Raw genomic sequence first — 23140 nt, 5'->3', positions numbered from 1 at the left:
AAGGGTAACGTGAAGGATTCGGCATTCATAACTAAAAAGGCCTGCATAAATAAGGAATTTCCACTGTGTTTCATACCAGAAAATGGTGGAAAGGACCAATATACATTGCACAATTGTTACTCCTGTAAGAAAGTACTTAAGTTACAACACCAAATATTGGAAGCTAGATGTAAGGCAAATGCCATGTTGCTTTTTGGTGCCTTCTATTTGGTGCCTTCTATATGTATGCTAACCACACCTCGCTGTTCAGTTTCAGACCACATGCTGATATTCAGTCATGATAAGTCAGAATTTTCTCTGCACAAAATATCATGATTAGGAACACTAAGGCCAGTTGTTTAACACCTCAGCCATAAATTGCATTTTCTACTCATTGATTTCTGTATCTGCCTACAAATCTTTCATTTTGTTTTCTAAAACTTCTACCAACTTTGATTCAACTTCTTTGTCAGTTTCTTTCCTGGTTAAACTCTTGGTTTCTAACTTGAATTGTTCATGTTTCTCGCTGGCTTCTCATCTTTAATGTTTCATGAACTTCAACTTTTTCCAAATATTCCTGTCTTAGACTAAATTTACTTGCCCATTTATCATCTCTCACAACATGTGAAATTTAATATTTCCCTTTGTATCTTATCTCCTCCCATGTCTCTTGATCTCCTTTTGTATTGTATTCCTCTCATTCCCTTTGAATATATGTTACAAATGTTTGCTCTCTGCTTTGGACAGTATTTTAGAACTTCAGAAATGGCTCTTTGGAACTCCCCCATAACCTTTGCACCTGTGCACTTTTTCAAAACTGAAACAAAATCTTTCAGAACATGATTTGGCTTTCATATGTATTTTGCTGCCTCTAAGTTGGTACCCGTTTGCTTATTCTGTGTGACTCCCCATTCTGCATCACCTTCTGCATCAAAGGCAATACATGACCACAATTTGTTGTCTTCCCTCAAACTCCCCATCCATCCATGTGTTTGAATCAACTATTAGAACTTTGACAATTTTTGATAAACACCTCCAACCAGTGTGCCATTTGTGGCTTACTAAATTGTTGAAAGCTTGAAAGTAGAGGTTGATGTTGCAAAGAATATTAGTACTTCTGAGAATTATGAATGTTATAGAAACTAGAAAAAGTGCCAGCAAGGGGATCAGTCAGGGAATTAATGGTTGTGGGGGAAGGACAGGAACGTGGATGTGAGGAATGTTGGATCAGCCATGATCCTATTGAATGGTGACATGGGCTTGATGGGTTGAATGGCCTACTCCTGTCCCTGTTTCTTATGGTCTTTATGGATTTAAAGTTTTGAAAATAAGCAAAGTAGAATGAGGATAAACTAAGTTTAAAAATCACACAACACCAGGTTATAGTCCAATAGGTTTATTCGGAAGCACTAGCTTTCAGAGCGCTGCTCTACCTGATGAAGGAGTGATGCTCCGAAAGTTAGTGCTTCCAATTAAAACCTGATGGACTATAACCTGATGTTGTGTGATTTTTAACTTTTTTCACCCCAGTCCAACACTGGCATCTCCAAATCGAGGATAAACTAGCTAACAATGTAAAAACAGATTGTTGGAGATTTTAGCAGTAGATGAAACGAGTGGCTGAAGTGAACTTTGGACCCTTAGAAGCTGAAGCATAAACTATTAAGGGGAATGAAGTGGCAAAAATATTAGGTGAAACTTATGTATCTGTCTTCATAGTAAAAGGTATAAGTTGCATACCTCAAGTAGGGGGTAACCTAGGTGCTATGCAGAGGAGGCATTGAGGTACAATAAGTCCTCTGTGTCCACAAAATCGCAAATTTGCCTCTCCACGCGAAAAAATAAGTTAAACAAAAATTACCATCCGCCAAAAATTGTGTATCTGCAATATTTTTAACCATTCCAACCTATTTTTAATGAGCTGTGCACTTGTGAATTTCATCTTTCATGGGGGCTCTCAAGAACAGAGCCCTCACAGATACAGAGGAATGAGTGTAATAAATATAGTCATGGAGAAACTCAAGGGAATAAGATCTGACATACACCAGGATCTGATGTTTTTCATTCAGGTGGCTTCTGAAGAAGATAGCTGTACAGTTAATGGGTGCACTTGCTTTAATTTTCTAAAATTGCCAAGATTCTCGAATGCTTCCAGCAGATTGGAAGTTAGCAAGTTAACTGTGCTTTTCAAAGAAGGAGAGAGAATGAAAACTGGTAACTATAGACCAGTTAACCTGACATCAGTTATTGGGGACATGCTGAAATCTGTTATTCAGGAAGTTTTAACAGTGTACTTAATAAAATTATAATATGATTAGAACATGTCAGCATGGCTTTCTAAAAGAGAAGTCCTGTCTGGCAAAGTTTTTCAAGTTTTTAAGAATGTAATAGTAGGGATAGCCAAGACAGAAGATGTGACGCTATGTGAATTTTCAAAAGGTGTTCAGTAAAGCACACATAAAAGGTAAATAGACAAAGTATGAGATAATGGAATTGGAGTGATATATTAGCATGGATCGAGGATTAGTTAATGAACAGGAGGCTGAGAGTAGGCATAATTGGAGTTTTTTGAATTTGAATAGTTATGACTAGTGCAGCGGTGCAAGAATCAGTGTTGGGAACTCAGCTATTTACGATCCTCAGTAATGACTTAATGAAGAGACAATAATTAATCTAAATTTGCTAACGACACGAACTTGGGTTGAAACAAAAATTGTGAGGTAGACAAAGGCTGCAACAAGGCGATATAGACAGGTTACATAAGTGGCAAATACATGGGGGAGATGGGGTATAATGTGGGAACTATTATTTTTTTCACTTCTGCAGTAAAGAATAGAAAAAAATAGAACTTTTTTTTTAAATTGAGAAGCTTGAGATTCAGCAAGTCTTGGATACCACGTGCAAAGAATACAAAGTTAGCATGGAAGTATATCCATCAATAGGAAGATAAATGGCCTGTTGGACAACAAAAATTGTCCGGGGCTTTGGTGCTACCACATCGAGAATGTTGTGCACTGTTTTGGTCTTCATATTCAAAGAAATATATATTTATATTGAAGTCAGTACTGCAAAGGTTCATTAGATTGTGCCTGGGATGAGGGGGTTGTTCTGTGATGAGAGACTGAGTTAGTCAGGTTTGTATTCTATGGAGTTTAGAAGAGTGAGTGATGATCTCATTGAAGTATTTAACATTAAAGGGGCTTGAACTTAGAACAAGTCCCATTTGTTTCAGGTCTGATCACTTAGGACTGGGATAAAGAGAAATCCCTTCACTAACAGAATTGAAGATATTTCTTCATTGAAAATTCAGCAGTTATGCTAATACTGTTTATTGGAGGCTCAGGGAATTGAGGGATACAAAGAGTGGGTGGGAAAGTGGAGTTGAAGTCTAAGATGATCATGATCATATTGAATGATGGAGCAGGCTTGATGAACTGTATGATCCACTCCTGTTCCTATGTACCATGTTTGTCAGGTCAATGAAAAATCACCATGTCTTTTATAGCAATTGAATAATACAGGAACAGTGCATACTTCAAATTCTCTCTAGAAAATGCAATAAAGCTAATTTAAAAGCACAATCATTTGAATTGAGTTTTTCTGACTTAACATTTTACTGCGATGTTACAGCTAACTAAATTCAACTTCCAAATGTTTTAATGATCAAATCCAGAAAATAAATTGAGAAAACTGATTGTTAACAAGTTTTGAGGGTAGGATTTAATTACTCTGTTTCTTCTTTGTTTCTATGAAAGAAATGACATGTGCTATAGCTGGTGCAGGGTCTACCCTGTACGTGGCTGGTGAATATTTGGAAGGTGTAGTTTTTGACAGTTCCTCTGAGTTACAGTAGTAATTTTTACCATCAAAACATTGTCACACGTGAACCTGTGTAAGCTCTTCAGCAAGGATCAGTTGTGTTGATATTTGTTGTTCAAAGATTAAGACTTGAGATTAGCAGCCTTTTAATTTAGATTTTTGATTTCAAAATTCATATCTCTATTTTCAAAAGACATCTTTGGGTGAGACTGACTTTTTAGAAATTTATTCTTCTACAGGATTTGAGCATTGCTGGCGAGGTCAGCATTTGTTGCCCATTCCATGTAACTGCTTATAGTGGGACAAAAGATGAATGTCAGTGAACAGCAGAAACTGGGAATAAAATAATGATAATCGTGGTAACTATATACAATGAAATGTAACGATTATATAAATAATTTGAAATAAAAAGAATTATGTGTGGTTTGTCTAATAGATCTTTTGAGATACCCAAAGATACGTATCTGATTAATTGAGAAGATTTTTCTTTAGAATGGTTGATATTATTTGTGGTTGATAATGATACAGATGACTGAAATAATTATGGTACAAATGCATAAACTCAAGGAAGCATATACTTAGTAACGGGGAGAAAATGAGGGCACTGGGTATACTTGCACTACATGGACAGCTGTTCAAGAAGGCCACCTTCTCAAGGGCAACTAGAGATGGACAGTTGGTGACACCCACAACCCATGAAGGAATTAAAAAGAAATAATTTTTTAAAAAGTTTCACTTCCTATTTAAACATCTGTGACCATGCTCTGAATCCGAAGCGATACACATTTTTTGGGTGTCATACATTTGAAAATGTAAAATGTGTTCCAAAGTTGGTAATTAGATCTAGCTACTAGTGTAGAGTGCTTGACCAATAGTTGTGAATGTGATCAGTATGGCAACTATCATAAGTTGTGCTGGAAGAGCACAGCAGTTCAGGCAGCATCCGAGCAGCGGCAAAATCGACGTTTCGGATAAAAGCCCTTCATCAGGATATAATACAGAAAGAAATTCTCAACTATATGTAGACCACATCTCTAGTTTAGGTAAGTTTTAAGGAAAAAACTATTTCACACTACACTAAAGTTGTTTTGCAAATGCAGCACTTGAAACACATTCCCAGTACTACTACATTCATTTTGTTACCAGCTTTAGATTGCTAGTTACTTTTTGTGAAAGGTCCAAATACTATATCAGCATCCTTTTTTCCTCTTTCAATAAACATCACCCTGTTATTAAGTATGTGTGACTTGTATTTCTTTTTCCCCAATGTGCTTTGATAAGTTTCAATTTAACTCAATAAATTTAACACTAATTTCTATTGATATTGTGCATACAAGAAAGTGTGAATAAACTTGCAGAATGAATGTGTAAATGACGTGAATTTTAATAGATTACTGTGGCATCTGCATTATAAGAGGAGAAATGTACATACTCCTCAGAAATTAAGTTTAAATTTTGTAGAGGAACAAGGAGATGAGACACTTATATCAGGTACTTAAATCATTGATTCACATGCAGCACAAAGCCGAAAAATGCATATAAACCCTCCTGGGTTCGCTTTTTTGGGTTTGAATTGAAAAGCAGAGGAATTGTTTTAAACTTGTATCAAACCTTACTTGGACAAGACTCCTGAGCAATTTTGATCTCCATATTACAAAAAGGATCTTGTGACTCTGGCAAACTTAAAATAATCTGTACGGCTGATTCCAGAACCAAAAAATTAAAAATATCAGTAAAGACTGGATAGGGTGAAACTGTTTTGTCCAGAAAAGAAAAGGAGGTAATTAAGTTGAAGCTGAAAAATTGAAGAACTGGCTTAAGGGGATAGATGGGGAGAGAATGGTTGGAATTTTATGCGGAGGCAGTGACCCTGTTTCTGATTGAAATGTTTGTGTTGAGTCATCACTGCTTTGGCTGGACTGTCCCAGCAATTTGGTGGCTGTCCAGCTCAGGATAGGGCGACTGATCCACCCATTCCCCTCCCCACCAACATCTGGCTGGAAGTTCCACCTTAAGGAGTTAAGTCAATCACAGCAGTGGCAACAAGGTGCAGCGATCACTCCTGAAAATACAGATATCCCTCATTGGAAAGGAACCGTGCTGCAAGGTTCCAATAAGATCAGGATGACCAGAGACTGAGGGGTGGGTTGGTGGCTGGGTTTCTCAAGGTCATGTGGAGTTAAATGAACTACTGAGTGGAAGGGATTTAGGCCCCTCAGCCTAGAAAATTGCTGTCAGGTCCCTGTAGCATGGTCTTTCTTGATGTGCTGTCAGCAACACAGAGGTTTTGATAGCCATCTTCATGGCAGTTAGGAATAAGCACCAGATACTGCACATGCTAAAGACACACAACCTATCAAAAATAACTTTTTAAAAAAAATGTCCACCTGAATGCCTAAATAAGCATGCCGTTGTGAAACCTCCCCAGATGTATATTACCTGCAGAGTCATTTAGGTGATGGTACAATTGCAGCACAGAATGTTTACAGTCACCAGACTTGACAACTTGCTCCTCGGTGTAAAATTGCTGTTGGGGAACAGTTTGACTTGAGTTCAATCGGCTGCTGTTTCTGGAGAGCAGATTCAAGTTGTTGAATTTCCAATTCTGTGACCTCTCCACCATTTTGCCACTGTCAAGTACAAAAACTGCCAGCTCAGTGGAAGGAGTTTCCTGCATCGGAGCCATACATTAATGCAGCCACGTCCTTTACACTGTATAATGAGGCTGACGCAGATCCATTGGAAGGGTTGCCCCCCCCCCCACCTCCTTGGTTTCGATGCTAGTTTTTTTTAATCGTTTTTCTTCAGGGTTAGTGAGGGTGCCTCCATATCGAGGAAGGGAAAAATAAATGAGACAATTCAACAGAAAATCATAAAGGTAATCTCATACTTATTTGAGCTTCATGGCTGGGGACAGAGAACCCAGACTGAGCTGTAAAATGAACTCGCAGAATCCAAGAATTGTTACAACACAGAAGGAGGCCATTCTGCTCCACATAATGTACTGGCTCTTCAAACAAGCCTTATTATCTAGTGCCACCTCCTGATTTTTTGGTTTTGCACACAATTTATATCCAAATAATTGCCTCTTGAATATTCAATTGAACATGCCTCCATCATATTTCCAGCCAGTACATTTCATACCCTGATGACATGTGGAAAATGCTTTTTCTCGCATCACCCTTTCTTCTTTTGCAAAACACTTCAAATCTATGCTTTATTCCTTCTGCAAGGGGGAACAGCTTCTCCCTGTTTTATTCTATCCCGGTGACTGGGAGTTCAGGGTCACTGCAGTGAAATTATACACAAACCAGTATTTTCAATTAGGCACTTGCTTTGTTCTCGACTCAACACTGTGGTCAACAATTCAGATTATACCTCATTGCCAAATTGTGTTCTTTGTTGTATTTATTTTGTTTTTGGATGGCAGCTGTTGGTAATTCTGTTTTCACTTTTACATGTCTCTGCATCCTTTTTCTATTTTTATACTTCTCCCATTATCAACTCCTTCCTCCAAGCGTTGTCATACATTTTGACAATTTCTTCAGTCTTCCACCACTTTTTTTGATTGCTCACCCTGCCACCTTATCAGCTCCATTTTCCTGTCGTTGTGCTTGTAAAACATGGGGCATCTTCGTCTTTTCCCTGTAGTGTTGAAGAATGAACCTGAATGATTCACTCTGTGTTCTGCATCTGCAGATGCTGTTGGAAATGCTGAGTGTTTACACTACCTTCGATTTTCATTTCTCCCGAATCAGTCTGTAAACTGGCTTGTCTATTAGGATTTCTGAGTTATGTGCAAGTTACTTAATTTTTGTGGTTGAGTAGGTACGTGATGCACTGACTAGATTGCTGTAAGTTTCAGTTTGGGATGGAGACATAGTACAGCAAGTACAAATGCCCAGTAACACATGCTGCCTCATGTATTATGCTGTATTTGTTCAACCTGTGCAAGCAAGCTTGTGTATGTTGTAATTTGAGCATCATTGCAACATTATGGTGAATGCTATTTGCTATATTTGCATAAATGCAGCAGTCCCTGATCATTCCTCCTTGAAAAGCACTTTGGCTGTACTTGTCTAATATCCTCGCTGTTGTTTATCGTCAACATACAAGCTTAAGTGAATGAGGTATCATTACAGCTCTCACAATACCATGTGCTATGCAAATATTTTAATTTTCTACCTTGTTTTTGTTATTTTATCTGACTCACCAACACTTTTTTGGCACTGTGAAAAAGAGATAACAAATGATGGATATTTGGAATTAGAATCAGCTTTATTGTCACCTGTACTCTCAGGAGTACACTGAAAAGTTATACATTGCCACTTATGGTGCCATCTTAGGGACCAAGGTACCTAGGTACAGGTTCTTAAGTACAGATTCTTAGCGGAACATATAGATTAATGAAAAGTCCAGCTATAAATTATAAAAATAAAGAAATGAGAGATCAGAATAATATTCCTTTCAACCCAGACTGCACCGGGCTTCACGTTGAGGCTGGGAGTCTGCACTTGCTTTCATTCTGGACGTTGCCAATGCTGCCTGATGACAGGAGGCAAAAAGAAAGAGGAACAAAAAATGCAAAAAGAAAGAGAAAAAGAATAAAACAAACAGACGGAGTGGACGAGCTCTGACTCTACTCCACTGCCATCTTTCAGATTTATGAGTAAATTACCTTTTCTATGACTTTGTTCATATAGATCGACAAACCATAGATCGACAAACAGTTTAGAAACTGTTTATTTTCGACTTTTTTTTAAAGAGGCTATTAATGCATAATTATTGTTTTGAAATTTTTAATATAATCCAAAATGAACATTAAGGCCTTGGAGCTCCTTTGATGCCTTAGTGAGGCAAGTCTAAAGACTTCAGTGCTATTGTGGACAAAGATGAAAATATTTAAATTTTGAATATTCTGTAATCTCTGCTGGAAGAGTGTATCTGCGATTGATGTGCAAAGGCTAGTTTGAGTTGCATTGAGTTGGTAATCCTGCCCCTTTCCCTCATCCTTAATCTTGCCACATCAGTCAAATATTTTCCCTGCCTTTCGTGTGAAGGTTCATGCTTGAATAATGACCACGACAACCAACTAACAGGGAAGCTGCCCCAGCGAACTTGTACCCCTGCAATGATGAACATTTTCAGAGGAATGGAATGACAGAAGCAATTGAGGGAAAATGTGAACTTATTGAAAAACAGCAAATTCATACAAACAAGGAACAAAATTAGGCCAATCCAGCCCTTTGAGCCTACTCCATAATTCAGTAAGATTGTGGCTGATCTGATTTTATCCTCAGTTCTACATTCCCACGATAATCTTTCATTCCCTTGGAAATAAAAACTTGATCTACTTCTGTCTTAAAAAATGTTAAAAGATTCTGCATCTACTGGCTTTTGAGGAAGAGAATTCCAAAGACCGTCAACCCTGTAAGAGAAAATTATTTTTCCTCCTCTATGTCTTCATTGCAAGCCCTCTTCTTTTTAAACTATGACTATCATTATAGAACGTAATGATGTGGAGTGTCAAATTAACGGTGGGTTAGTGTGTCAAAGATATTGTAATCTAACTCTATTATAATTGGTCCACTTACTGTTTCTATCAAAAACCTTTGCTTGGTTTTAATGTTTTGGTCCATTGCGTATTCTGATTGTACCTCAGTATTGCAGCTTAATATATTTTTCTATCTCGTTATCTCAGTCAGACTATTTTTTAGATATTTTATGGCTTTGCATGTTTTATTCTGTTTGTCTCTCAAGTCATCTTTTCTGTCTGTTCACTCAATAACTATACTTCCACATTTCCATTTTATTTTTGTAATAACAAGTTGTTGAACTTGCCATTTCTCCCCAAGGTACAGTCAGTGTCCAGGGCAATAAACATTTTTATCAGAACCCCTGTTGAAAAAATAATTGTGAAGTAAAGGAATTGTACCCACGGGCCAACTGACATTAATTTTTGTAAAAAGACTGGCCGTTGCAAACATGAATGTTCTGATGTAAAATCAGCAGCAATGATCTCTTCCCACAGTATTACAGTGATTAAAGTGAATTGTTGTTTTTGACATTTGACTTTTTATGTTGCTTTATTTTTTATGGGATGAACCCCTGAGATAATTTTTAGATTTAAAACAAAAGAGAAGATGAAATAACCACAAAAAGTGGCAAATGCTCTTTCGGTCAGTTTGTGCCTCAAAAAGAAAAGAAGATTAGTACTTTATGGTGTGAATCTTATTTACAAATTGTCTTGAGAAGACTATCAGCTCACAAATCTCTTTTGTAGATGCCCTTGACTCACTAAAAATATTCTTTCATACTTAATTTATAAGCTAGCATTTTCTTATGGTAAGCCAATTGTTTGTATGAAGTTGACTGGAGTTGATTTTTTTTTAAATTAAAACACTTAGATGTAAATAAAAAGCATTCTGGAGGCATTCCTGTTGACTGTCATTGTGGTCTTACTATTTTTGCTACTACTGACATCTCATGGCATCTGCTACCTCTGCCTGTGTGGGGTTCAGAGTAGAGGTTATTTCAGGTTGTTGCCACTAATCCTCATTTGTCTATACATTTTTAGGGCCTATCTCATGATCAGTGGCAGAAGGTAGATAACTATAATGTTTTTACAGAAGAGACACCATTTTTAGTTAACAAGCTGGTTCATCATTTATTAGTAATAAGTGCTAACATTACTGGTCAGGTGTAGTTCCTAGGACTGATGGAAGTATATTTTCCACTTCTTTTCAAAGATTTTTAAAAATTATTACTGTAAAGTTGCTTTAAGTCTGTATCATAATTTATCATCTACTGATCCTTTAGCTTTGTAATCATGTATTTACTGATTCAATATATATTTTGTTTGACTGTATGATATTTTCTTTATTTGCCTGTCTTTAGCGTTGCGAGGAGGAGACAAGAAGTTAAAGCGCTTGTCACAACTAGGATACAAGAAGCAAACTTGGGGGCAGAAAAGGACATACTTTGTACAGCATGAGAAGAGGGTGCTGATTGGGCCATATATGGCATTGAGATGCAACTAGCAAAGATAACTGTCTACCTTTTAATTCTCAGACCAGGCAGGTAGATTCTGATTGATCAGCATGTTGCCATGGCGATGCTTGAAAGTCTTTTGTCTTTTTTTAAATGAGAAAGGTGCAGTGTATGTACCAATTCCTTTACTTCCATAAAACAGGGTCAGAGGGGTTGCATAGTTGGAGCATCTAGCTTGTGCAAATGCATTGTACTATGAGCCTGACTGAAGCTATTAAATTAGATTCTTGTGTAACTCCTAGCAGAATGTGGATTATTAAATGAATGATTTCCAACAGCAGAATTGTATCTAATAATCGTATCAACTTTCCGAGGCTTGCAAGCTCGGAATGGTTGCGCAGAAACGACATGCTGCTAGTTGCAAATGGTCAAAGAGTTAATGTTTGTTACAGTGCACCAGTCATTTGGATATACCTGGCATCACACTGGCATTAAAACTGATACATCACATGACCAATTTGTTTTGTAGCCACAATGTTGTTTTGGCTTGACGGCAGCATCTTGTTAATGGAGAAAAACAATGATGGACTCAATGCAAAGGAGCGGCATCCGATAGCTAGCTTTACCTGTTATTCACATTTTTGAGACACCTTCCTGTTCCAGGATACTCGGAGGTTGTTTGCACTGAGGATCAAAGCTGGTCAGCATTGGCCCTTCCATGAAGTTTCACAATATGTAGCAAGTACACCCTGATCAAGTTATCTGTTACTAGGCAGGATAGTTTTGATATGCCCTTTCTGTGTCAAGCTTACACAATAAACACGTCGCTAGGGTCCTATGCATTGAGGTGGCCAAGAAAATTGATCTTATAGCTTGTAATAATCCACTGCATGTATTGACTAGTGAATGTAGGCTTTTGGTAGACAGTAGTTGAGAACCCATTGATAGACATCTCAGCTAATACATTGAGGAATGTTATGACACTGGGTAAACCCTCCTGCTTAATTTAAACCAGCAACACAAGAAAAGATTTATCTTTGCTTCTTCTTAGGGATTTCTGCTTTACAGGTTACTGATTGAAAAGTAGCTCTCTTAAAAGGTACCTGTATCAGACAGTTTTTACATGCTTGTGGCATGGCAGTTCTCTTTCCAACTGTCCAGTTTTCCCCAGTCTTAATCTTATAGCCTCAAAGCATCAGATTGTATCATTGGCTTTTAAGATTGTCAATATACTAAATTCAAACTTGATTGGAATTTGGTATTTTCCGGGGTATTATTTAAAATGATCGGCCTAATTCAAATCTGTTTTTGTCTCCAGGCAACCAGCTACCCTAGCTCTTCCAGTAGCTGGACCACATGCTACAGTGCATCTGTTCAGAACACTTGGTGCTGTCAGGTAGTTCTTCTAGCTTTTAACTCTTGTAAAGATACAGTATACTACACCCACATCTTTATAACAGGAAAGTGTGCTCTTTTGATTGCTCCAATTCACTGATAAATGTGAGCGCATGGTGTTTATTCAGCTCTGTACAGAAATTATTTGCTGCTGTGAATTTAAATATTGTAAATGTGTCATCTATGACATATCAGAAATCATCAAGGAGTAGGAGATTGGACATCAATCCATCAAAAGTGCTTTTCTCATGGTAACCAACAATCGAGCAAGCAGAAACTCAGGAAATATTGTTAGAGATGTTTGAAATCATTAGGGTAAGAAAGCTAGCATAAAGGCACTTTACCTGAATGCTCATAGCATTCATAACAAGATTGATGAGTTAACAGCACAAATCATCATAAATGAATATGATTTGGTAGCCATTATGGAGACATGGTTACAGGATGGTCATGGCTGAGAGTTAAATATCCATGAGTACCAGACTATTCAGAAGGACAGAGAGGAAGGTAAGGAAGGTGGTGTAACTCTGATATTCCAGGACGACATCAGGGCGGTGCTGAGAAATATAGGTTCTATGGCAATAAGGTTGAATGAGGAAGAAAAAGTCACTGATGGGTGTAGTCTGTGGACCACCAGACCACCAAACCACCATATCACATTGAGGTGGGCAGTAAACAAAGAAATAACTAATGCCTGTAAAAATGATATGGCTATTATCATGGGGGACTTTAATCTACATACAGATTGGTCGAACCAGCTCGGTCAGGGTAGCCTTGAAGAGGAGCTTGTTGAATGTGTCAGTGATAGTTTTCTTGAATGTTGTGTAATGGAACCAATGAGGGAGCAAGTTATCCTAGATGTGGTCCTGTGTGATGAGACAGAAATAATTAATGACTTCATAGTTAGGGATCCTCTTGGAAGGAGTGACCACAATATGGTTGAATTTAGAATACAGGTGGAGAGTGCGAAGATAAATCCAATACCAAGGTCCTGTGCTTAAACGAGGGAGACTACAATAGAATGAGGGAGGAGTTGGCTAAAGTAGACCGGAAACAAAAATTTTATAGTGGGACAATTGACTAGCAGTGGAGAACTTTCAAAGCCATTTTTCAAAATGCTCAGTAAAAGTATAGTCCAGTGAAAAGGAAGGACTGTAAGAAAAGGGGAAATCTGCCATGGGTGTCTAAGGAAATAAGGGAGACTGTCAAATTGAAAGAGAAGGCATACAAAGTGGCCTAAAGCAGCATGAAACTAGAAGACTGGGGAAACTTTACAGGTCAACAGAAAGCCGCAAAAAGAGCTATAAAGAAAAGTAAGATAGAACATGAGAAAAAGCTAGCACAGAATATAAAGACAGATAGCAAAACTTTATAAAACTATATAAAACAAAAGAGTGGCTAAAGAACAGGCAGGAGATATGATGATTCAGACTGAGGCATTGAACAGGTATTTTGTATCTGTCTTCACAGTGGAGGACACTAATAACATGCTAGTAATTGACAACAAAGAGACAAAGGTAAGTGAGGACCTGGAAACAATCATTATGGAAGAGGTAGTGTTGGGCAAGCTAATGGAACTAAGGATAGATAAGTCTCCTGGCCCTGCTGGAATGCATCCCAGGGTACCAGGAGAAATGGCAAGTGAACTGGCAGTAATTTTCCAAAATTTGCTGGACTCTGGGGCAGTCTCCAGATTGGAAAACAGCAAATGTGACACCACTGTTTTTTTTTAGAAAGGGTGGTAGACAAAAGATGGGGAATTATAGATCAGTGAGCTTAACCTCTGTAGTGAGGAAGATGCTTGAGTTTATTATCAAGGAAGAAATAGTAAGGCATCTCGATAGAAAGTGTCCTTTTGGGCAGACACAGCATGGATCCATGAAAGGCAGGTCATGCTTCACAAGTCTTTTGGAATTCCATGAAGATATTATGAGCAAGGTGGACAACAGGGACCCAGTGGATGGGTGTACCTAGATTTCCAAAAGGCCTTTGAGAAGGTGCCACGCAAGAGGCTGCTGCCTAAGATAAGGATGCATGGCGTTAACGGTAAAGTACTAGCATGGTTAGAGAATTAGTTGACTAACAGGAATCAAAGAATGGGGATAAATGATCAATACTCTGGCTGGCAATCAGTGACTAGTGGTGTGCCTCCAGGGATCGGTGTTGAGGTTGCAATTCTTTACAACTTACATAGATGATTTGGAGTTGAGGACCACGTGTAGGATGTCAAAGTTTGCAGATGACACTAAGATGAGTGGCAGAGCAAAGTATGCAGAGGACTGAGACTTTGCAGAGGAACATAGATATGTTGAATGAGTGGGCAAAGATCTGGCAGATGGAACACAACATTAATAAATGTGAAGTCATATATTTTGGTAGGAGTAATTGTGAAAAGGTTTATTACTCTAATAATAAAAAGTTGCAGCATGCTGCGATGCAGAGGGGACTGGGTGTCCTTGTGCATGAATCATAGAAGGTTGGTCTGCAAATGCAACAAGTAATTAGGAAGGCAAGTGGAATTTTGTCCTTCATTGCTAAGGGGATTGAGTTAATAGCAGAGAGGGGTATGTTGCAGTTGTACAAGGTGCTGGTGAAGCCACACCTGGAGTACTCTGTGCAGCTTTGGTCTCCTTACTTGAGAAAGGATGTACTGGCACTCGAAGGAGTGCAGAGTTGGTTCACTAGGTTGATTCTGGAGTTGAGGGGTTGACTTTGAGGAGAGACAGAGTAGACTGGGATTATATTCATTGGAATTCAGAAGAATGTTTCTATAAGATCCATCCCATTTACAATTATGAAAGGAATGGATAAGATAGAAATCGAGAGGATGTTTCCACTTGCAGGTGAAGCTAAGACAAGAGGGCATGGCCTCAAGATTGGAGGGAGCAGGTTTAGGACTGAATTGAGAAGGAACTTCTCCACCCAGAATGTTAATCTATGGAATTCCCTTCCACAGTGAGGTAGCTGATGCTATTTCAGTAAATGTTTTTGAAGCTCGAGTAGATTTTTTTTTGAATAAAGGAATTATGGGATACGGTGATAGCACGGGTAAGTGGATCTAAGTCAACCAAAAAAATCAGCCAGACAGCCTACTCCTGCTCCTGGTTCTTTTCTTATGATTGGGGGATCCCAGGGCAATGCCATCTATTTGAGCATACATGTGGTATCATTGAAATGAACTTAACTGCACAAGTTGCGAAGTTCATGAGTTTGATAAACACGGATCCAGACACTGTTGGCTCATCTAGATTGCTATGCTAAAGTGACACTGTACAGATGTCAGTATCTTCTTTGAGTGGTATGTTGGTAAATAAGCTGGCAATGTCAGTATAGCACATGGACAGCTATTGCACTCAAAATGAATCCTTTGCGCTCTTAGCAATTGCGACCATGTGAATGCAGAAAACTCATTTAGATCTGGTTACAACAGCTCTCACAGTTTGGCCAGATCATGTTGTGCAGAGCCACTCACAGACAGAATAGGGCATAAATCAGGCTGAGCTTACCCTGTTGCTGGTTGCCTCTCCCTCTCCCCTCTCCCCCTCGCCCTTCCTCTCCATGTTTCAGCTGCTGGCTGGCTATTAGTACACAGGCAGGAGGCTGGAAGAACACAGCAAGCTAGGCAGCAACAGGAGGTGCAGAAGTTGATGTTTCGGGTCCATCAGGGCTAGGGGTGGGTGTGGAGGGAGCTGCACATAAAGGGTTTGGCGGGGTTAGTGAAGACCGGTAGAGGGTACGACCTGCTTGGTCAATGGGAGGAATCCGGCTGGTGGCGGGGAGGGGGAGGGACTGGGAAGGGAGGTTATTTGAAATTGAAGAACACTGTGTTGCGTTCTCCGGGCTGCAGGGTACCCAGGTGGAAGATAAGGTGTCATTCCTCCAATAGGAGCTGTGGTTTGTTTAGGCAATGGAGGAGGCCAAGGATGGTCATGGCAGAAAGGGAGTGTTGGGGGAATTGAAATGGGTGGTGACTGGGAGGTCCAGCTGGCCCCTGTCAACCCAGCTGAATGTTTACCCTAAGTTTACATTCAGTCTCCCCAGTGTAGAGAAGACCGCATTGGGAGCACCTGATGCAGTAAACTAGGTGGTAGGAGATAAAAGATAAAGGTGGTAGGAGAGGCAGGTGAACCTCTGTCTTACCTGGAAGGACTGTTTGGGGCTGTGGATGGAGGTGAGAGGGGTGATGTACTGGCAGGTTTTGCATCTTTTCTGGTTGCAGGGGTTCACCTGCCTCTCTTCCAACCCAGTTGACTGCATCAGGTGCTCCCGATGTGGTATACTGTACATTGGGGACGCCGAATGTAAACATCACAGCCGGGTCCACAGGGCCCGACCGAACCGCCCATTTCAATTCCCCTTCTGAGATGACCATCCTTTGCCTCCTCCATTGCTAAGACAAACAACAACTCCTATTGGAGCAACAACACCTTAACGTCTGCCTGGGCACCCTACAGCATGGAGGACTCAACACAGTTCTCCAATTTCAAATAACCTCCCTCCCCATCCCCCAACTCCTGTCCCAACCCCTCCCCCTCACTTCCACTGCTCCCTACCACCAACCAGATCCATTCCTCCCATTGACCAATCAGGTAGTATCCTCTACCTGTCTTCACCACCCTGCCTTTATCACCCCCTTTTATCTGCAGCTCCCCCCACACACTCCCCCAGCCCTGAAGAAGGGTTACACCTGAAACATTGACATCTCCACCTCCTGATGCTGCCTGGCTTGCTGTGTTCTTCCAGCCTCCTGCCTGTCTACTTTTGGCTCACTATTATTAAGCAGTAATGCTCTTCAAGTAGTCAGCTCATGTTTCAAAACTTTTCATTTCCAAATCTTCTTCTTGCAGTGGGGGCATGGGTCTCCGCAGATGATTCAAATCCATCCTGCTGCTCATTGTCATATACTGATTACCACTAGGGGTGCCTTTTCATGGTATCTGGCACCTCTGCAGGTGTTTATGATAGGGGTTGTGGTTGCTGGTTTATTCACCTAGCTGGTGGGTTGTCATGCTGAAATTTCGTCGTCGTGCTTGGTAACTTCATCGGTGCGATTTCCGTGAAACGTTGTTCTACCTCGCTGGTCTGTTAAAGTGGGTGTTCTCATTTCAGTTTTTCTCTGCTTTTGTATATGGTTTGTACATGGGGTTTATTCCTACATGCTTGTTGATGGCATCCCGGGTTGAAAACTGGGTCTCTAGGAATTTCCGTGCATGTCTCTGGTTAGTTTGTTCTGATTATGGTTACATTGTTCCAGTCAAATTGATGTGGTGCTGGAAAAGCACAGCAGGTCAGGCAGCATCTGAGGAGCAGGAAAACCGATGCTTCGGGCAAAAGCCCCTCATCAGGATTGAGGCTGGGAGCCCGAAATGTCGATTTTCCTGCTTCTCAGATGTTGCCTGACCTGCTGTGCTTTTCCAGCACCACTCTAATCTTGACCCTAATCTCCAACATCTGCAGTACACGCTTCTGCCCAGTCAAATTGATGGCCATCCTTGTCTTTGTGTATTAATATGAAGGTAGTTGGTCATGTAAGGGATGTTTTAAGGTATTTTGCTGCCACCAGTCCTTAATTACCCATTGTTTGTTTAAGGTTTACCTCATGATAAGTGGTAAAAGATACACCCTCATAAGGTCTTTGCAACAGAGACACCATGCTTAGTTAACAAGATGGTTTATTGTGTGATGTCACCAAGTACAACAACATTACAAATCAGACGTTATTCGCAGGACTCTTGGAAGCTGTAAGATTACAACTACTCCCTACAAAGTCTAGTGTAAAATTTGCTGTCTCTGCTCACAGACTGTTGGGTGCAGCTAATGCAACTTCAACTTTAGCTCAAACAGAAAGTGCTGGAAAAACTCAGCAGCTCTGGCAGCATTTGTAGAGAGAGAAGCAGGTTTTTGAGTCCTTCAGTGACAATGGGTCAGTGTTAAATATAAATCTACTGTATGAGGTAACAAGTATCTGACTTTGCCAGCTGAGTTTCTCCAGCATTTTCTGTTTGTGTTTAAGAGCTCCAGCACTTTTGTTTTTTCAGACCCATTACATTATACGTTAGTTACTATTAATCAAAAAGCTTTTTAAAGCACAGTTAGAAAATGTGTTATGTTTAAGAGATTTAAATATTGGATTTTTAAAATGCCAAGAATCTTCTGTGTCACATCAGATGGTAGGTGCTGCCTAGATTTTCAAATTGCAAAGGTAAGATGCAAGGAAAAAGATCTTGGAATCTTTCGATGATGTTGCTTCTTCACTCTGGGATTGGATCCATAATGCACAATGAATCAATTATATAGAGAGCACTTTGGCAGTGAACGCCCATTCACTGCAGAAGTGTTCCACTCTACCACTTAAATCAACTCACTTTTTCTTTCTAACCGACTGACATTGAGTTGAAATGAATGGATATTCAGCTCAGAGTGAACCTTTGATTCCCGAAGTGGCTGAAACAGTGAAAAGTACTTCACATTCTGAGCTAAACAGATTGCATTATTTAATTGAAAGGTTTGCTATGCTACATCCATATTTTTTAGTTAATTTTGGAAGTTTTTTGAAGTACAGTTGGAAATACTAATTTGCACACAGTTCAAAATGGGGAAGCTTTATGAATTCAGACACAGATATCCATTAATTAGAGAACTGTGAAATTGGTCTGCGGGACAAACTTAAAAATTCTGATTATGTTGTTAGAAAATAGCAGTTTTGTAATAACAAAATGATTAATTGGAATTATAATGCAAAAAAGTTTTAGATTAATCAGATGAATATAGTCATGACCAGGTTACTCTTTTAAATATCCGAGTTTTACTTATTTTTGGGACATTCACTTCACTGGTGGTCCACGTTTATTGACTGCCCCGGGATGGTGGAACTTGGAAGGCAACTTGCAGCTGTTGGTATTCCATGCAACAGCTTCTTGGTGGTAAAGGTCAAAGGTCTGGAAAATGCTGTTGGAGGGGCCTTGGTGAGTTACTGCAGCACACTTTGTAGAATCCATCAGGTCGTTATACAAGTTAGTGATTTCCAGTGCAATTCACTGGTGTTATAAAAAGGTAAATGGTATACATTACTGTCACTCTGCAATAGTGGTACTGAGAGTTCATGTGAAAGGTGGTAATCAAGCATGATGTTTTGTTGTAGTGTTAACCTTGTTTCTTGTTGGAGCTGCACTCATTCAGGCAAGTGAAGTGTATTGAATCAGAAACTCTGTCTGACTTGTGCATCGCAGATAGTGGACAGGTGATGAGGAGACAAGAGGCAAGTTACTTGCTAGTGAATTGTCCACCTCTGGCCTCTTCCTATAACTGCAGTATCTCTTTGGTTGGTCCAGTTCACCTTCTGGGCAATGGTCACCCCAAGATGTTGATGCCAGAAGATTGAGTTGGCAACACAACTGAACATCAGTGGGCCAGATTGGACTTACTTTCATTTCAAGCAGAGGAATACAGTATGGTTTATTTTATACAAGCAGTGAATTGAACTGGCTGGCAACATTGTACTTGGAGTTTAGTTTAATTAAAACATTCGGATATTGTGCAAATGAGATTCATTCAACTTAAATTCAAGTATGTTGAAGATGGTTCATTTCACAAAGTGGTTTACATCAGGAAACCTTGCAATATTTCTTCAGAAAATGATTTATAAGTCTTTCTGTTTATGCATCTCAACTTGAAGTATTGTGCTTATGCATACTAATATAGTTGATACATTGTCAGTCTGTATCCCGCTGATGTGTGCTGCATTAGAAACTTATTTTTTGTTTCATAAGTATCTTAAATAGCTCCTCCATATATTTGTTTCTATGCTCAGATAATTGAATTTTAATACCTAATAAATTGAATTTCAAATCGATATATTTCACTCGTGAAGGTGAATCCTGGACATGCACTATAACTTGAAATTATTATTTTACAGAAATGTATTCTGGCATCAAGCCAGACGACACAACACTTGTATGAATGATTATAAATACTTTTTTTTTCTAAGCAAACAGAACTATGTGTGTAAAGTATGTGCATGTATGTATTTATGTGTGGTTAGTGTTGTATGATGTTCCTTTATGCTCATGTTAACCTGTTATTTAAAGCTAGTAAGTGGAAGAATTTCATACAGACATAATTCATGTATGTTAATATTGCAAATCATCCTTTCTAGGTTTGAGTTTCTCAGGTGTTTCTCTGAAGGAAACTCTCTTTTTATATGCAATAATTTCCATGTGTGATGGACTTCAAGCTCCAATAATTTACTGGTATTACGCCATCTCCTAAATAGAGAGGAAGTTTTTGTTTCATTGATGTGTTGAGGTTATTTTATTAAGAAATAGTTTTGAACATTTGACATACCATTGCCTTCTGTGTGGAAAGATAGTCATCATGCAAGGTGGTTCGAGTGTGTGGAATTGTCCAACTGTGAAGAGTGCATTGTCATCTTTATAATGGAGCCAGTGTCCTACATACTAGCAAGACAACTAATTTTTCCTTTAAAAAGTTAGATTTTTTTTTCATGGTTATTTGGTATTTGTAGTTTGTAATTATTGACCACTGGTAACTACAATAATTGTGATTTTAATTAGCCTTTGTCGAGAATTCTGCTATGAGGTAATGAGTATCAAACCCCTGCCTGCTTTGATTGCTATCATGCAGCTTTTGTTTCTCACTGATGTGCAACAGTAAAAGCACATTTACAGGATTGAAGCAAGAAGAAAATGGGTTTACAGATATCTGTCTGAATTATATATTAAAAAAACACCTTCCCATGTCACACTTTGGAGTGTTTATTTCTTTAATTTTAAGGATACTATGCAAATTTACATACTCTGCTAGCCAACTAGAGATTTTTGTTTTTGAGGTTGTGTGTTTTGACCCTAACTCTTCAAAATCTCCTTTCAGAACAGAGTTCCATAATTTCCAAGTCTACCTAAATCCTTGGTTCTAAGTGGACCACAACAACTGGATCCTCACCCTCTACATTTCCCGTTCTCCTCCAGTCACAAGGAGGTGTCCTTTAACCTGGGACCAGATAAGCAATACAATCTTCAGAATATAAACAGCAAGTCCTGGAGAAACTCAGTGGGTCTGGCAGCATCTGTGAGGAGAGAAACAGAGTTAATGCTTTTTTTCAGAACAAAAATGTGAATGGGTTTAATAGTATAGAAAATGAAGAACAGCAAGTAGAACAGGAGGGAAGGTTAGAAGGTGAGAGAGATTAGAGATCATATTGTCACAACAAAACGTAAAAGGAGTTGCGATGGTTGTAGAGAAGAGAGGGATGGATCTACCATAGCTGTTCATGGCAGAATATATGTCAATTTTTCTGAAAGCAAAATCAAACAATGGGTGTTTGGAGGAAATGGGGCAGCACGGTGCCAGGTAAGGGAAACAAATAGAGATTGAGTTCATAGTCTGAAGCCTTCTAAGTGTTGTAATGTGTCTAAATAGAAAATTTAAATTTGGAGGTGCCAGTGTTGGCCTGGGGTGGACAAGGTTGGACTATATCCTGTTTATGTTCTGACTTCGTATTCAAAGAATTATCCTCTACCATTTCTGCCACCTCCAGCAGGATGCCACAACCAAATACACCTTCACTGCACCTCCAGTCTTCTCTCCACATCACATTCACACAGTCAGAGGGCCTTCACATGCTGAACACTGATGTGCAATGTATTGATGTCTGGGTTCAGAGATTGCTGCTTGTGCACAGATCTCTGACATTTGTGCAAATGACACTAAAAGGGTATTGTTCATCTTCCCCATCGATTTTTCTGCATGGACCATTCCCTTTAAGTACCCTGGCCCATTTCTCTCACCCCTAATACTTCACCCATTCTGACACAATCACAGGAAGTTTAACACTTATTTTTTCACCTCCTCCCTAATGGCCCAGAAATTCTTTCCAGTGAACCAGTGACTTACGTGTACTTTTAATCTAGTTTATAATATTCAGTCTTCATGATACAGTCTTCTGTACAATAGAAAGATGAAATGCAGATCTGATGACTGCTCTGTGGAATACCATTGCTTTAGTCTGCAAGCATGATCCCCTGACATTTCAGTCATTTGCCTTTGCAAAATAGTATCTTGTTCACATTTCTATTCTTCAGTCTACTGAAATGTACCAGTGAAGCCAATGCAAACTGAAGGTTTTCTATTTTCTATATTACGGTAAATTTTCTAGGTCAGCAATCACAAACACCAGGTTATAGTCCAACAGGTTTATTTGAAATTACAAGCTTTCAAAGCACTGCCCCTTTACCACTTGCACAGGCAGATATCTGTAACCCGTTTTCTTCTTGCTTCAATCCTGTAAATGTGCTTTTACTGTTGCACATCAGTGAGAAACAAAAGCTAAATGATAGCAATCAAAGCAGGCAGGGGTTTGATACTCATTACCTCATAGCAGAATTCTCGACAAAGTCTAATTAAAATCACAATTGTGGGTGCAAAGTGAGGAACCCTACGGCCATTCTAGAAGATGGAGTAGGAAGGGCTGAGGGCAGATCTGCAGAAAGAAGCTGGCTTGATTGGCACCACATCTATAAGCATTCACTCTCTCCACCATCCATGCTCAGTGACAGCAGTGTATACCATCTCCCAGATGCACTGCAGAAGTTCACCAAGGCTCCTGAGACAGCATCATTCAAACACATGATGTTTGAACTTGCGGGAAGAACCAGAATGGAAAATACATGGAATACCACCATTTGCAAATTTCCCTCCAAACCACTCAACATTCAGATAATATATTACTGTTCCTTCTGTGTCATTTGATCAAAGTCTTGGAACTCCCTCCACAATGGCACTGTGGGTCTACATGTACCAAATGGACTAGAGATTCAAGAAGGCAGTTGACCAACACCTTCTCAAAGGCAACTAGTAATGGGCAATAAATTATATATTCTAGCCATTGATGAACGCCTCCAAGGATATTTTTAAAAATTGGCTCCCCTATATCTTTTGG

The 23140-nt window shown here is 39.3% G+C and overlaps 1 protein-coding gene across 9 annotated transcripts in view; it reads left to right on the top strand.

Annotated features, from left to right (window-relative positions):
• The window catches only part of bbx (BBX high mobility group box domain containing), a 207054-nt gene that overhangs the window by 68383 nt on the left and 115531 nt on the right, over positions 1–23140 (top strand). For 2 of the 9 annotated variants that reach the window (XM_072585383.1, XM_072585382.1), the window contains one exon: positions 12107–12184. The exons of the other annotated variants lie outside the window; for them this stretch is intronic. The gene's annotated coding sequence lies outside the window, so the exon portion shown is untranslated. The remainder of the gene's footprint in view (positions 1–12106; positions 12185–23140) is intronic. 9 annotated transcript variants of the gene reach the window in all.

The sequence above is a fragment of the Chiloscyllium punctatum genome, chromosome 15 (assembly GCF_047496795.1).
Source record: "Chiloscyllium punctatum isolate Juve2018m chromosome 15, sChiPun1.3, whole genome shotgun sequence".
NCBI lineage: Eukaryota > Metazoa > Chordata > Chondrichthyes > Orectolobiformes > Hemiscylliidae > Chiloscyllium > Chiloscyllium punctatum.
The sequence above is the reverse complement of the archived record's forward strand: the minus strand, read 5'-3'. Positions and strand labels throughout refer to the sequence as shown.